Source organism: Mus pahari, chromosome 3 (genome assembly GCF_900095145.1).
Source record: "Mus pahari chromosome 3, PAHARI_EIJ_v1.1, whole genome shotgun sequence".
In the NCBI taxonomy this organism is placed as follows: Eukaryota; Metazoa; Chordata; class Mammalia; order Rodentia; family Muridae; genus Mus; species Mus pahari.
This window is the reverse complement of record NC_034592.1, coordinates 43,727,969-43,745,420: the sequence shown is the minus strand read 5'-3', so window position 1 is coordinate 43,745,420 and position 17,452 is coordinate 43,727,969. Positions and strand designations below refer to the sequence as shown.

At 41.6% G+C, this 17,452-nt stretch overlaps 1 long non-coding RNA gene and 1 pseudogene across 1 annotated transcript in view; one reads left to right on the top strand and one right to left on the bottom strand.

The window, feature by feature from the left end:
- LOC110319311 overlaps positions 1-17,452 on the top strand; it is a 46,421-nt gene that overhangs the window by 21,218 nt on the left and 7,751 nt on the right. The gene's annotated exons all lie outside the window — the stretch shown is intronic.
- On the bottom strand, positions 6,154-6,746 carry LOC110319310 (annotated as a pseudogene).

Here is a 17,452-nt window from a genome sequence, read left to right as displayed (position 1 = left end):
GGGGGAGGGGTGCATCAGGTGGTCTGCTATAAAGCTGGGCAGACTGAGGGATGGATTTGGAGGAGAGGAGGGAGAGGTGCGGATCTACAGTTGGTCTTTTTTTGCAGTGGCCAGTAACCTCCCAGAGCATACCTGCTGGAGTTGGGGGCTGGGGTAATTGCAAAATAGATAAAAATTAAAGCCACATTTTAATCCGGTTAGACAGAAGCAAGTCTGCAACTATTGTTTTTCCGAAGCATGCCAGGTAATGCTGACAAGTAGTCATGTTTGAAGACCGCTTGTCCTACGGCACATGGGATTGGCTTCTGTGAGTCAAGGTCCCCTTTGTCTTCTTTCACTACAGATTTCTCTATAGTCACCCAGTCTGCTTCTCCTTGTAGTGAAGGCTTGACAGCCAAACAGATCTGCTAATCGTTTCTTCTGGTCCTAAGTAATGACAGCTATTTACTGATATGTATCACATTTTCTTTCCTTCTTAAAAATTATTTTATATTTTGAGATTATAACGTCATGTCATCATCTCGTTCCATCCAAGATCTCCCACATGTTCCTTCTTGCTCCTTCTCAAATTCATGTCGTCTTTTTTCATTAATTGTTGTCACACTCACACACGCACACACACACACACACACACACACACACACACACACACACAGGGAGGGTATAGGGAAACAATGACATTTCTTTCGTTGTCAACCCATGTTTTTTCCAGTTTTGCTACTGTTTTCTTCTTGGGAATGGCTCAGGGAGTCTCACGCCTCAGAGATTCTGGAATCTGGGGTGAAAACCATCATCAATGTATCACCTTACTTATTTGAGGGACTACAAGTAGGCTACATTCTAAAAACAGTCCCCCTAATTTCTGTACGACTGCTCACCTCACAGTGATGACAGTGTGGCCTGGGCCACTATAAAATGTTTTTGAAAACTGTCGATTTCTGCGATTCCTCCCTTCTAAGAAATGAACTCACTGTGTTGGTTTCTAGAGCTCAGCTGTTGCCCACTTTCCCTTTTCTCCTCCCTCCAGTTCTTTCTCTTTCCCTTCCTCTCTCCCTCTGGCAGCCAGCCTCTGACTTGCCCGGCATTGCTTCTTCACTCCATTAGCCTTCTCAAGGTGAGCGTATCTGATTCCATTGTTTGTCATTTCCAAACAAGGTTCACTCTTGTTGGGCAGGTGTGTTGGCTCAGGAGCTGGTGCCTTGGCTTGGCTTCTGGTCCCTTGGCATAGTCACTGTCGATCAACTCGCCAGAGCTGGTTTCACTGCAGTCTCTGAGGAAGTGTAGCTGGAAAGTCTTCTGAGATTCCGAAGTCCATTGAGTAAGATACAACTTAGTGAAGCACTAAAGACAAAAATCTCTGGACAAGAGATGGGGGGCGGGGGGACTCATAAGCACAGTCTGTCTAAGCCTTTCCATTCTCTTGTAGAGTTGATGGCTTGAATTGCCTCCGTTTCCTTCTTCCTGTCTTCTCACCTTCCCTCCTTCCTTCTCTTCCCCTCTTCCTCACTCTCTTCCCACCCATTTATGCAATGAAAGCTCAGGGAGATATTCATTTGTTTCTTTAGTAACAGCCTTAAGGGAACTAAAAAAGCCAGAAAACACTGGAACATGACTCCCACGTGTATACTGCCCTGATGAGGTAGCTGATGTTTGCCCCATTGTCTCTTCTCATTCTCACTGGCTCTACCCATGAAGGATGCCAAGCTGTAACTGTTTACAGCTCTCTGGTTGCTCCATATACTTGTAGAGGCGTCTTTTCTGCCTTTTTAACTTTCAAAGACATATTAATTGGCCACCTTTAACTTCAATTAAGACTAAATGTAAGACCTTCCTTCATGAAACCCCTGAATGTGTTTGGTAACCCACTGTGGTGTATTCTATATCTGACCCATTCAACATCCCCCTCCTTCTTCCCCTCATATACTTCCTCTCTCTTTTTAAGACAGGGTTTTATTATCCATTACAGATGGTCCTGAAACCCACTTTGTATCTCATGCTGGAACTGAACTATGTTTTTCAAGCTGGGTGACTGTGGTGGTTTGTATATGTTTGACCCAGGGAGTGTCACTATTAGGAAGTGTAACCTTGTTGGCGTAGGTGTGTCACTGTGGGCGTGGCCTTTAATACCCTTGTCCTAGCTGCCTGGAAGTCAGCATTCTGCTAACAGCTGTAGAACTCTCAGCTCTGCCTGCACCATGCCTTCCTAGATGCTGCCATGCTCCCACCTTGATGATAATGGACTGAACCTCTGAACCTGTAAGCCAGCCCCAATTAAATGTTGTTCTTATAAGAGTTGCCTTGGTCATGGTGTCTGTTAACAGCAGTAAAACTCTAACTACAACAGTGATCCTCTTTGCCTTCCCCCAGTAAGTACTGGGATGATGGACTTGTCCTGCCATACGGGGTTTTAGCATTATCCCTTTGTAGCCTTCCAAATGAACCCTCAATTTCCTTAGAAACTGGACAAGAAAATCATCTCTGGCTCTTGGAAAAACAATCTTAGCAATTGATCTAGGAAATCTCGTAGGCAGATTTGTAGCCCATGGGATACAAATGGAAGTTCATTGGAAAGTAGCAAGGGACATTTTCTTTCTCAGAGGATAGCACACAAAGAGAAGGAGTGTTCCTTTCTTGCAGGAACAAGGACTACAGGGTGGGAAGTGTCCTTTGACTGAGAGGGAAGCCAGTTGGGCTGCACATATGTTGGCACTGTTGCCACCGATTCTCTGCCCGAGTCTCAGTTCCTAAAAGCCACTGTTAGCTGCTTTTTCACTTGCTTGCAGTGGTGCCATTCCTAACCATTACCTCCTCTCTGTGAACAAATGCAGCCACTTCAGAGCTCTTGTCATCTGCTTGGGATCAGTGCTGCCAGTGAACAAAAACAACTTTACTCTTAAGCACTGCCATACCATTGGTAACAGGAAAGCATCTATAATTGAGTATATTTGGACACAAACTTACTATACCAATAAAAATAAGGCAGAGCTACACTGGCACAAAGATGCTACACTGTCATTGAGTGTTAGAGATTAGAAGAAACCCATACTGACCAGGCAAATTGTCTTTGCAGTATGTCAGCCCACTTAAAAACAGAAGAAAAGAAGAAGACGAAGAAAAAAAAAACCTTCTTTCAGCTCAGTAGAAATGAAAATAATTTCTGGTCTAATGATCTTCATAGTCTCTCAATAAGACAACCAAACCACACATTATGAGAGCCAAAAATCATCCATCATCAGCTATATATGTTTTTTGGTCTATATTATTTCTGTCCCAGACACTGGAAGCCTGGACTTATCCCAGAGAAGAGAACTGTCATCCTGTCACGTGCCTGCAATTGGCAAGTCTTACCAAGAAAGTTTGGCAGATCCTAAGAACAGGACTAACATATGTTTTATATATGTGTGGGTAGGTGTATATATAGCCATCCATCTACATACATATATGTATACTTATTTATTTATAAGCCTTAGTTAAAGTTAGAAAAATTAATTTTGCATATGGATAAGTCCCACAAATTAGCACTGGTTTAAAAGAAGCCTAAAAGATATCATTTTGCTTCTTTAAAAGTAAAAAATGCCAATGCAGAATTTAAAAGTAGAGTATCATGCTAATAACTTTTTATCTTTAGATTATTGCTCATTTTTCACAGTGATTCATTCACTCATGCAACAAGTGTTTGACGAACACCAGCTGTAAAGAGGTACCATTCACAAAGACCTTTGCCCGGGAGAACCCTATGATGTGTAATAGGCAGGTAATGGAAATCCCTCCTTCACCTATCATCCAAAGATCATCACAGAGGATCTTCATGTATTCTGAGAGTAAAGAAGAGAGAAGACACATGGCACTGGCTTCCACAGAGCTTGTGCAATATTGAAGGGGGAACGAAAACAGTGAACGAGCATCAATGTGTGTTTATGGAGCAGAGTGATAAAGCCAGTATATAAAATTTCAGTCAAGTGACATATTAAAATTCCTGGCGGCTATATTTATGTGGACAGAGAAGACCCTTCTTCGAAGACACTTAAGCTATGTCCCCCAAGAGACCATAGGAAGACTATTATCAGGTGGAATCAGGTGTTTTTTTTTTGCTGCCATTGTTGCTATCATTAACAACTATGTTTACAGTCGAGTGGTGGTATGTGCCTCTTGTTCCACTCTTGGAAAATGGAAGGCAAGGAGATTTTGAGTTCAGGGCCAGCCCGAGTTATATAAAAGCTAAGTCCCAAAATAGAAAAGGAAATTAATAACAGATTAATACCTTAATCATTGATATATACTTGACTCTGTGTCTACATCTACACATGTGAGAGCGTGCGTACACTTCCAGGAGGGCTCACAAGTGGTTCATGATGCTGGGTATGACTTAGGACAGAGATGATGCCTCAGGACTAAGAGGGAAAACAAATGAGAAGCCAAACCCTTGAAGAGGAAGGTGTGAATGTAACCCAATGTTCACTGGCAACAGCAGAGGCACTCTGTAATGTAAGGCAGGCGGAGAATGATGTAGAGCAAGGAAGGTGGTGGTGGGGTGTTAAGTTGAAAAGGGATGGAAATTCCTGGGAGACTCATTTTCACCATATTTTTTGGAATAAGGTTATATGCTGAGAGTGTGAGAGAGTCAGGAGTAAAGCATGATGTGGGATGATCATTGTGGAGAGGTGGAAGTGCAACGGGAGGGACCACTGCTCTTGTCTCCCTTGAGAGTTTCAGGCTGGATTTAAGATGCTAGTAGTACCCGTGACCTTTATATCCTCATCAGTGTTAGCTTATATTGAGATCTGGTCAGTTTAACCAGGTAAAGGGTGTGTGTGTGTGTGGCAGGGGTCAGAGTGAGGGGTTGTTGTGGGAAATATTAAAACAGGAACCTGCCAACTCCTTGGCACTTCTGCTTCCCTCAGCCAGCCAACTCCCTGCTGGGGCCAGCAGTCTTCCTGTGCTCTACCACCAACAACTCTCTCCAGCTAGCTCCCATAGCATCTGGCTCCCTCGCTTGTCCCTGGAGCTGCTACTTCCCTCCAGTAACCAAATAAAGTGAAACTTTTTTTTTCTTTTCTTTTTTTTTTTTTTTTTTGGTTTTTCGAGACAGGGTTTCTCTGTGTAGCCCTGGCTGTCCTGGAACTCATTCTGTAGNCCAGGCTGGCCTCGAACTCAGAAATCCACCTGCCTCTGCCTCCCAAGTGCTGGGATTAAAGGCATGCGCCACCACTCCCGGCAAAGCAAAACTCTTGAACCTTATAATTAACCAATCAGATTTATGTATCAATAAAATCACAATTTCTAAGATGCCAATACAATAATTTCTTTTTTTAAAAGATGTAATATTGTTTCTTTAATTTCAAAAACATTTCAGCATTCTAAACATACAAAAAATAACAGAATGTTGCAAATTGCGTTTAGGTCCAGAGGGTTCTTGAACTTCCACTGATGCAGTAGTTCTTTGCTTTGCTGACAACAATGAGTTCTACAGTTTCTTTAAAAAGTTTAAAACCTACTGCCCTTAACTAAAGAAAAAACTCCACACACTTCTCATGCCAGCTGACCCCTCCCCCATCCACAACTAAGAATGTCAGNAGAATGCTATGCCACTATATACAAAAACAAGACAACCTGAAGCTAAATGGATGCCCACCGCAGTATCAACAGGTCCAGCCTCACAGTGCCTGCCCTGAGCTACGGCCCCTCCAAAGGACATCTTCCCCTTACAGCCTCCACGCCAAACAAGGAGCATCAAGGATCTGTCCGGGTTGTTTCGTTCTCTTTACAAACTATGGATATGTACAGCTGACAACTCAGGATTTCGAGCCAATGACCATACAGTTAACACGACCTTACGAGTTGAGAACAAACTGCCAGAAACATCTTCAATTGCCTTGTCACACCAACAGCAAAGTGCACTGAGTGAGGAGGGCACGAGAGTTCCTTTTCAATTTAAAAATGTTTGGAGCTATGTACAACTTCCACACAGTTTCAGGGCGCTCTGGCCACCTACGGCCACTTCATGTAAACCACTGACACTTTGAGAAACCACAATATGATCGTGATCAAAATTTTGTAATTAAACCTAACAAGGGCAACAGACACGACTCAAATAAGAGATGTGTCAATCACAGCGTTTTCCTACTCTAAGGTATTCACAAGGAGACAGAGTTTTTATTCATCTTCCTCCTCCTCTTCTTCCTCTTCCTCCTCCTCTTTCTCTTCTTCCACCTTTTTCCGGGCAACTTTAGCAGGCCCCTTGGCACCATCAAACTTCCCTTTAGACTGATAGTCAGCAACACCCTTCTCATACTTCTCCTTCAGCTTTGCTGTCTTGGTGATGTACGGCTGCTTTTCACTGTCACTTAAGTTATTCCACATCTTGCCTAGCTTTTTGCCACATCTCGAATGGAGATGCCAGTGTTTGTGGATTTGATCTTGGGGAGGAATTCGGAGCAGAATAAGAAAAATCCAGACGGAGGTCTTTTGGGGGCATTTGGGTCCTTCATCTTCTTGCCTCCCTTAGCTGGTCCATAATCTTTCATCTCCTGATCATAGCGTACTTTATCTGCCTTTGCCATTGCATCAAACTTTGATTTCTCTTTGCTAGACATGGCCTTCCACCTCTCAGAGCACTTCTTAGAAAACTCTGCAAAATTGACGGGAACCTCTGGGCTTTTCTTCTTATGTTCTTCCCTGCATGTCTGCACGAAGAAGGCATAAGCAGACATCTTGCCCTTTAGTTTCTTGGGGTCACCTTTAGCCATCCTGACTGTATTGTTCACTAGTCTCTACAATAATTTCTGAACCAATAGATAATGATAAAAGCTTTATCCCAATTATTCTAATCTTATGATATCATAACTACCTGTGGCTGGTTAATGTTGGTGCCTCCCACCCCCACTAACCACTCCCCCTCCAGCAGGAATACCAGAGTGCTACCCAGTTCGCCCGGAACGCCCACCGTCGCCCGGACCGCCCACCGCTGCCTGGACCGCCCACCGTCGCGAGACCTGCCCGCTATCGCAAGAACTGCCCATCATTGCGAGAACTGCCGTGGCAACTTCAAAGGACTCAAGGGCATGCTAAGAACCCTTCTTTGTACTTAAGCCAGTTCAAACAATAAAAATGTGGGCCTTGATCAGACATTTTGCCAAGGCTCCATGTTTCCCTTCGCAGCCCTGTTCTTTTTCAGGAGTTCTCGTTCTCCAGTTCGGATCCACAGTGTTTCTGCAGGCAGAACCACACAGGTTAATACCATGCTGGTTCACATCCACCTCCATTTTGCCTTCCTCTTTCCTCTTAGGTTCCCCTTCCTTTTCCCTGTCCAATCACAGGCCTCCTGCTGCCCTAGTGTGTTTGGACAGGGAAAATCCTGCAACCAGGTATATTATGAAAGATAGTCTTCAATATCAAAGAAAGACTCTCTGCTTAGAAGAGAAGAAAAGAAGGTCCCATGGAATATAAACAAATAATAATACAACCAAAAACTCAACTATTCAGAAAGTTCACATTTTAAAATTAAAATTTACTATTGGATTGTATACTAAATGCTTTTACCCACAAAATCATCTCCTAGTTCCCATTTTAGAAAGTTTTAATGAAGTCAAGATGTTAATTGTGTGTTGGAGCAAGGGACACTAGCCAGAGAGCTGTGTGCTTGAACTTGAGACTGTGCAGATGATCACCAGGTCTCATGGAAAACAAGGAGATCTGGAACTTGAGAGCCAATGGCATTCCATGTATTATCCATGTGTGCGCTGAACTCAACCAGGAAGCTAGTGAAAAGAGCAGGTCAGTGAAGAGATAAATGGGGTTAAAATTATCACAGAATGAGTGAGTTCTCCAGATGTGAAGGAAACAGCAAGCTCTGATGATATAAACCTCTATGGAGCTGGTTTGGAAGGATGAAAACAAGAGGCTTGGATGGCCTGGGAGAACATGGTGGGCTGCTGCAGTTACACAGCGTGCAGAAGCGTAATATCTTCCCCTGCCTCTGGTTGCAACAGCAATGATTTCAACAGGCTCAGCTAGATTCCACTGAGAGTAAGAAAGCAAAGGGGCCTTTCAGAGATGCTGGTAAGGACACAGATACGCTTGCTGCTGACTGGCTTTAACTACAGGTTGCAGAAGTGAAAGTACAGGTCAGATAGATGAAGTGCAGAATAGAGAAGAATGAATCATCAGGCGAAAGGTCAGAAAATTTTCTACAGTAGTCCAGAGAGTATGGATCTTAAGTCAACATCTCTGATGCTTTCTTTTGGAAATGTTCAACCCTACCTTTTAATATGAAAGCAGTATGCAAAGGTACGGATATGGTATGTGCTTCAATGAAGGTTTATTTTCCAAGACATGTATTGGTCATACCTTTGAGTGGTAAACTGAGCCTGTAGTAGAATTTGTGCTTCTGATGCTGGATGAGATAAATAGTAAAGATTTGGGCCAAAATGTGAGTGTATGGGGCCCAGGGAGATGGCTCAGTTGGATGACTTTGTTTATCTAGCAACATGAAAGAGCTGTAAAACCTAGGCATGGTATCTCCGTAACCCTGGAACAGTGGAAACAGTCAGATTTCTGGGGCTCACTGGCCAGCTAGTCTAGACAGTCAAGTGGGGCTCTAAGTTCAGTGAAATACCCTGTGTTAAGAAGTACGTTGGGGACAAACAGAAGAAGGTACTGGGTATGTACCTTTGTGGCTTGTGCACATACATACCTGTGGACACACACATGTTCCCCTGCCCACGCCCCACAGGGGAGGTTTGACTCTTTCCTCAAGAGGAAAGACAGTTTAAGATGGAAAGTAAATAATTCCCAAGTGTGCTGCCCAGAATGTGAGAGGGCTCTGGAGCCCAGAATGAGCGAGGGCTCTGGCATGAACCTGCTGATGGGGAAGAGAGCAGCAGATTGGGTGATGGTGTCTGTCCGATTTACAGGCTGGGAGACCCAGATTTACAAGTTTGGGAAAACCTGATGCCAGGCTGCTCAGCATGGTGACTGAGCAGACCCCACTTGTTGCTGAAGGGCCAAGTAGAAACATTTTGGGTTTTTAAAGAAAGACGATGCAAGTATTGGCAAATATGGGAACAGGCAAGATTTCTCTCTTAGCTCCTGACTGTGTCCCCAAACTCTCATGGTGTGGGCTAAATCAGATTTCCCAATATACAATAAAATTGAAATGATTCTATAGCTTTAAGCCAATCAAGCTGTTATGTATCAAACTGTGCCACTACCTGCATAGTATTGGAATTGACCCGACTAGGGTGACTAGGAATGCAAAAGGACAATGTTCAGAAAAGCTGTCACTAAGTGGGCCGGGGATGAGCGCTGATGGAGGTTCTCCAGCAGCCCAGAGACTCGGGGTGTCTTTTAGATCAGGCTGAATGAGGAGTCGGCTTAGCTAATCTTTGTAAGGGTGTCTGTAGGGAAGCAGTTGCAGGCTGCAGTCATCCTGGAGGAGGAAGCTGTCCGGTTTTAGGGGCCAGTATTTATCGTTTGAATACAGAGCACCACCAGACCAACCCTCAACCAATGGTTGTGCTCATGTCAAGAATGCTCATCCCCATGGGGGGTAGGTGTGCTCTCCATAAAGTTGTCTATTTGAGCAACAGGTGTTTTGTGGAAGACACACTTGGAGCTACTCACAAGCTACTCATTATGACAGGACAGTGAAATCGATCTGCAGAATCGACTCTGAAAGATCTCTGAGTAGAAGCCACTGTTGATGTTAAATAAATACTGTGTCTGTACACAGATGAGTGGGTGCTAGTCTTTAACAACTCTTCAATACCTTTTCATCCACATTTTTTGGGGGTGGGGGTGGGGACAGGATCTATGGTCCTAGTTAGCCTCAAAGTCACAACAATCCTCCTGCCCCAGTCTCCTGAGTGCTGGGATTTCAGGCATGAGTCATTATGCCTACCTCATGTCATTTTCTGTTTTCTGCTCCACATCACTGATTGTACCCCACAGAATTGGGACAAACATTATCAGTGCTGTTGTTATTTTACTTACGTTATTTAAAAAATTCTCCAAATGCTTCAACTATTTCATGATAATAAACCGGGCTGTACTTTACTGAGTGGTATTAACTCTTTCAGACCTCTAGGGTGTAATTTGGTATGTTTTCTGAACAATCTGGAGGTACTAACATGTTCCTTGATGGTAAATTAGGTCCTGGGATACTAATTTATTGCTCATAACTTATGAGATCCCTGTTGTACTAGTGACAAAAGAGACAGGGTTGTCTTTTAAGAGGATGTTTCATTTGCTCATAACTGAAGGAAACAAAAACTGGTAGTTTGATCTAATTAAAGCACATTAATGTATTGCTTGGTTTAACTTCTGTTGCTGTGATAAAATACTTCGACAAAGCCAGGCACGGGGGTACATGCCTTTAATTTTAGTACTTCAGAGGTAGAAGAAGGTGGTTCTCTGTTAGTTCAAGGCTAGCCTGGTCTGTATAACCAGTTCCAGGCTACTCAAGGCTGCATAGTGACATACTGTCAAACAAACAAACAAACAAACAAACAAACAAACAAACCCATAACAACAACAGTAACAAAAAGCAACTTGGGGGAGGAAAGGTTTACTTTAGCTTACGATTCCGTGCTGCCATCCATTAAAAACAGGGAAGTAAGGCAGCCCAAACTTTACCATATCCAGGCGGATCACATTCACAGTCAAGATGAAGGGTAGAGAATGCGTTTATGTTTGTGCTGAACTCACTTTCTCCACTCATGTACAGTTCAGCATCCAAAAGAGAACTCCACTGCCCACAGTGGGCCGGGTCTTCTTATATCCATTAATACAGTCCAGAAAAATCCCTATGGACATACCCACAGGCCAAACTGATCTAGACAGTCTGCGCCTGAGACTCTCCTCTCAGGCGATTCTAGATGGTGTTGACTTGACAGTTAAAGCTAACTAGCACAGTGTCCGAACCTAGCCTTTTCCTTTATGCTAGCTATTCTTGTCTTTTAGGAAATACATAGTGCCATGAGAGTCATTTTCCAGTGGATGGATTAAAACATGGCATTCATTTAGCAGCTATTACGAACAGAGTTTTGTGCATTGGCCAGTTGAGGACAATAAATCAAGCAAGGCTTCTTACTCTGGTTTTCTTTCTTTCTTTCTTTCTTTCTTTCTTTCTTTCTTTCTTTCTTTCTTTCTTTCTTTCTTTTTTCTTTTTCTTTTTCTTTTCTTTCTTTTTTTTTTTTTTTTTTTTTTTTTTTTTTTGGTTTTTCGAGACAGGGTTTCTCTGTATAGCTCTGGCTGTCCTGGAACTCACTTTGTAGACCAGGCTGGCCTCGAACTCAGAAATCCGCCTGCCTCTGCCTCCCATTACTCTGGTTTTCTTAGGTTTGTTCTTCCATTGTATAGGATGCAGAGATTCACGTCTGTGTAAATACACAGGACACATAGAAACCAACAACGTCCAAAGAATGCTTGGGATAAGTGATTATCGATTATATAAATAATAACACTTTATGATGACCGAACTCTTTGCATCATTCCATGTGACAGTAACAATTTTACATGCACTGACCAAATTATTGCTCACAACAGCACAGTGAGATGGGTAACTTTATTCTCTCCTAGATAAGTTAATCCCACTAGCAGCTAGTAAGTGGCAGAGTTGAGTTTTAGAACTAGGTCTGCCTGGCTGCAAAGCCCTTGATCTTAATCTCTATCTCATTATGCTTCAGAAACACACATTTTTAAGCTGGGTAGAATCGATAAGTAAAAGCCAGTTATTGTAGAATATGGATTTTTGCCACTCTTGACAGACAGAAGATGTGACATTTCAACTGCTGGCAATAGGTCTTCAAGAGTTCTTCTTAAAAATGCAAATCTGTACTCCCGGGAGGATAACATATTTTAAAAAAAATAAACATTTCAGGCTCTTAACTTGCATGTCCTTGTGAAACCTTGCAAATAGGTTGAGTGACAGGTAAGCTTGGAAATGGGTAAGGAATAGCAGGTGTGGAAGAAGGGAGAGGCAGTCCTGACTGGAAGGCTGGGAGAGACTTTTGCTTTGAGGAAACAGGCATCACGAAAGAATGGGGCACCCACAGTGGGCACTTCTACATGGCATAGGATAAAGAAACAGCTAATGCAAAACTGGCAACTCAATACTTTTGTATAAGGCCAGTGTTAGTGTCTTAAAAAATTCAGTCATATGTCATTAGCAACTGAGCAAATTAGCAAGTACAAATTTAAAACACACCCCCCACGCCCACGCCCACCCCACCCCCATGTGTGTATATATATATATAATTTGTCCCAATCAGAGACTGAGATGCCAGTTTCATTGTCTGAGAATTCCAAATCAAAGATTTCTTTTACATCTTTTGCTTCACCATTCATTCTGTAATGACATAGTTTACCCATGATCACCAGTAACATGATTCTAAATTAGCATTATACCCAGAACAGGGATGCTAATATAATCAATTGCTAATTAGTTCTGTTGCTCCTTTCCATTGCAATTATGCTCCTATGTTAGCATAATACTTGGTGATACATGACTCACAGAATTTAACTGTGATCTTACTTAAATACTTAGTTTCCATTGTCATAATGCTAATAATTATAAGGATGATTATGATAATAATAATAAGTGCAAGTAGTTTAAGGGTTAGAGATAAGAGTCTAAAAATGATATCCTCAAGATCTGCGTTTATCCTACATCAATAATTTTGCAACAAATTTGCCCAATTTACAAATCAAAAATAGATTCTTCTGTCAGCAAAGTATCAGTCTTGTATCTGAAAATCAAGCACAGCTTGTTCATCGTCAGAAACCACAGAGGCTCTGAAATCAGAACTTAGCTGCCAATTTTGTTGATGATGCATAAGATGAAACCGGCTACAGCTGGCTCTTCTCTCCTGCGCTAGCTTTGCGGCACTGACATTCGTGAAAAATCTGTTTGTTTTTTGTTTCAGGAAATTAAATAGCTATGACTAAAATGAAGCAGAGGGAACAGATATATCTGGGTAATAACCAGGTGCCATTTTTATTTTTAAATTATTATTTTTTTCCTGTTAGAATCACTTGATTTACTGAGACACTACTTTCACTTGACCTGTTGGCACATATGACCTCAGATAATACAGGGGGAGCTCCTGCCATAGATAAGCTAGAGGACTCCATTTTTGATAACTAGAGAAGAAACAACTTAAATAACTTGCAACTTAGCCTCCTGATAAATAAGTACATACCATGCCCTCAATGACTACTCCTTCCAATAGGGTGTCATATTTCACATTTGTAAAAATAGCTCCATTTGCTGACATGTAAAACTGCTTTTTCAGAATGAGCACTTCATGTGCTTAGCACCTAAGCTTAAAGCCTTCATTTTACAGAAATAAACCTATTCCTAAATATTACCCTAAAATGAAGAAACAAGGGAGTTTTAAATACTGCAACATTAAGTTAATGACATAAAGCTGCGTTTTAAATCTTTAAATCTACTGGAAGCTTCGTGAGTCAGGAACATTCGTTTCCTTTCCTTTCTGGCAAGCCTTAAATAGGCTCTGCCTGGTCCAGGGTTAAGAAGAAAATTGGATACATGCAGTAACTGTAAGCACTCTGGATCTTTTTAAAGTTATCATAAAGATGATGATGATGATGATGATGATGATGATGATGATGATTGGGAGTGTGTGGGTTGTACTGGTGTATGCATGGGATGAATTTGCCCAGTCTTGCCTGGGTGGAGGTCAGAGGTCAGTGGTGAGCCTTCACATGAGTTTTTGAGACAAGGCATCCCAGTAACACTGGAGCTTGCTGTTTCGGTTAGACGGCTTGTCTGGAGAACCTGTCTGGCCAGAGAGCCTGTATGATCCACCAGGCTGTATCCTTCCCCAGCACTGGGACTATGAACCATGCCAGTGTGCCCAGCTTTATCTGTGGGTGCTGGGGATAGAGCCAAACTGGTCTTCATGCTTATGGAGCAAGCACTTTATCTACTGAGCTCTCTCTCCCTAGAGCTCCCTCCCCCACCAAGGTCTTAAAGATACAAAGAGAGGAAGGAAAGAGAACATACTGTTTTTTTTTTTCTCTTCCTTTCTTTCTTTTTTCATTTTTAACGACAGAGACTCACTACTCATAGTCTCAGCTGGCCTGCAACACACATAGATTCACTTGCTTTTGTATATGAGTGCTGGGGTTACTACCTGTCTGACCTGACACACTTTCAAAAACAACAGAATAGGGGGATGAAAGCTTTTCCATTTATTTACTTATTAATTTCTTTATTATTGGCAGTCAAGATTAAATCTAAGGGCCTCTCAGATGCTAGGTAAGTGCTCTGACCCTGGGCCACATACCCGGTCCCCATCAGCTTCTTTTCGTTCACTGTTCATCATGAACAAAGAAGAGTTGGGGGGAATCTCAGTTTGCCATGTATATGTATATGTTTGCCATGCAAGAGACCTTAGATTAACCAGGCTTTGTAGCACAGGCACATGCCTTTAATCCCAGCACTCAGGAGGCAGGGGCAGGGGCGGGGGCGGAGGCAGGGGCAGGCAGATCTTTGTGATTTTGAGGCCAGTCTGGTCTACATATTAAGCTTTAGGATACCAGGGCTACATAGAAAGACCCTGTCTCAAAAGACTAAAACACATAAATAAGAGGCCCTTGGTTCCATCCATAGCATCATCAAAATAAATAAGTGAAAAATTTAAAATCTAGCATTGTAACAAAATTGAACGGCAGTTGTATTATGGAAGCAAGATACTTAACCAACCAAACACAATTTGAAAGAAAGGATATTAGGAATAAATAAACAGAAATATATTAAAGACACAGAATCACACATGATATATAATAAGAAAAATATTATAGCCCCGCAAAAAAATAGCATAAAGTGAAACAATGAACAAAAGAAAAATTTGAAAATATATACAATGTAAGTGAAAAAAGATATGAAGTGCTAATGTTTCTAGAAACATTGCTTACAACTACCAAAATGTAGCAGCAACCTGTGTCCATCAACAGATGAGTGAACATAGTGTATACACAGTGGAATGTTGTCCACCTTAAAAAGGAAGCAAATTCTGGGGCTGGGCGTGGTGGCGCATGCCTTTAATCCCAGCACTCAGGAGGCAGAGGCAGGTGGATTTCTGAGTTCGAGGCCAGCCTGGTCTACAAAGGGAGTTCCAGGACAGCCAGAGCTATACAGAGAAACCCTGTCTTGAAAAACCAAAAAAAAAAAAAAAAAAAAAAAAAAAAAGGAAGCAAATTCTGACAAATCTACAATATGGATGGAAAATGAAACTATTATATTAGCTGAATTAAGCAAGTTACACAACTAAAAGTGTTGTGGGGTTTCATTGACCTTTAAAAATTATAAATTATGTATGTGTGTGTGTGTATCTGTGTGTGTATAGATATGTACACATGAATGCAGCACCCTAGTAGTCTAGAAGCAAAAGCTATGGAGCTGGAATTACAAACAGTTGTGAGCTGCCTGATGTACTGAACTCAGGTCCTTGGATAAGCAGTATGGACTCCTCCCTGCTGAGCCAGCTCTCCAGTCCTGGATTTTATTACGTGAGGTATATTCATATCTCAAATGACTACACTGAATCCCTTCACCTTGGTATTTGCTTGATAATGGCATTTGCTTTCTCTTTTATGTAGACTACAATGCAGAGGAAAATAAAAACATACCTGCCTAAGTTAAATCTCTCTCTATGAACTTTCCTCTGTGTGTGTGTGTGTGTGTGTGTGTGTGTGTGTAAAAGGATATATAGCTAGTCACAGAAAAGGAAAAAAGAAATATAAAGTTGGACAAAGGTCATAGCTTAAAAAGATTTATATTTTTAAAAATGTATCTCTTTGTTTCTTTTGAATTTTAAAATCACCATTCAGATATGTATGAATTGGGCTGGTGAGATGGTTCAATAAACTAAACCTGACAACCTGTGTATGGTGTCTGGAACCCACATGGAGGAAGGAGAGAGAATCAACTCTTGCAAGGAGCCCTTGGCCTCTACATATATGCATAAATGAATGAATGAATGAATAAATAAATAAAACGAATATATATATATATATATATATATATATATATATATTTTAGGTTTAAAAACTGTATCATATATAGTCAAGGAATTCCACGTCTATGAGTTGGTTCTAAAGAAACGCCTGTCTATATGCAAAATAATGTAGATGCAGGAAGATCTTGCAAACAAACATGTACCCAACAGGTACTGGTGAAATAGATTACATTTATATTTGCAATGGAGTAGTATGCAACCAGAAAAATTAAGAAGTCTCTCTCTCTCTCTCTCTCTCTCTCTCTCTCTCTCTCTCTCTCTCTCTCTCTCTCTCTCTCTCTCTCTCTCTTCCCTCCCTCCCTCCCTCCCTCCCTCCCTCCCTCCCTCCCTCCCTCCTTTCTTTCTTTCTTTCTTTCTTTCTTTCTTTCTTTCTTTCTTTCTTTCTTTCTTTCTTTCTTTCTAAGACAGGTTTTCTGTCTGTAGTATGTAACCCCTGGCAGTCCTGAAATTTGCTTTATAGACCAAGCTAGCCTTGAACTCAGTGATGTTCCTACCTCTGCCTCCAAACTGCTGAAATTGAAGGGTTTGTGTAACTACTGCCCAGCGAGAAGCATTTCATATACTAATATGAAACTATTGCCAAAGTAAGTTGTTAGAAGGTAGACAAAGTAGTGTATATGTGCTCTCATTTCCTTCAAAGAATATACATAAGTATCTCTATGAGAAAACATAAGGGGTAAATTATGTTGCGTCAGCTTGGCATGAAACCAGTGCAAAATAACACAGATGTGACAAAATTACTCTATGTCTTTGGTTTTGGACCTTTTGAATTTTGGATATTTGAGTATGTCACCTGTGGAAACCAAATGAAATTACAATGTTCAATATGTAGGCTATTTTCATCTCTAGTCTTACTTTTCCTCTCTATTGTAAAACCAGTATGAGATCCTCCCTGTATTACTAGCACGCTGGTTTAATTCTGCAGTGCTTAAGAAATCAAAGCTGTTATTCCTGCTGGGATGGGAAGAGCTGTCAGCATGTGTGGGTAGCAGTGGCAAAGGGCTTTCGAATATAAGCGATGTAAACTAAATACTAGAGTCGATTGTAATATAAACTCATGGTTGATATAGGAGATGGTTTATGTCAATCATAATTGGAAATACATCTTATGATAGAAATGGGGCCAAGCTCTAGACCCAGTTTCTTTTTTTTCAAGTTTTAATAAATATTTATTTTTTATTCGATATTTTCTTTATTTACATTTCAAATGCTATCCTGAAAGTTCCCTATACCCTGCCACCGCCCCTGCTCCCCTACCCACCCACTCCCACTTCTTGGCCCTGGCAGTCCCCTGTACTGGGGCATATAAAAAAGAGGTCTCTCTTCCCAATATTGGCCGACTAGGCCATCTTCTGCTACATATGCAGCTAGAGACACGAGCTCAGGGGGTACTGGTTAGTTCATATTGT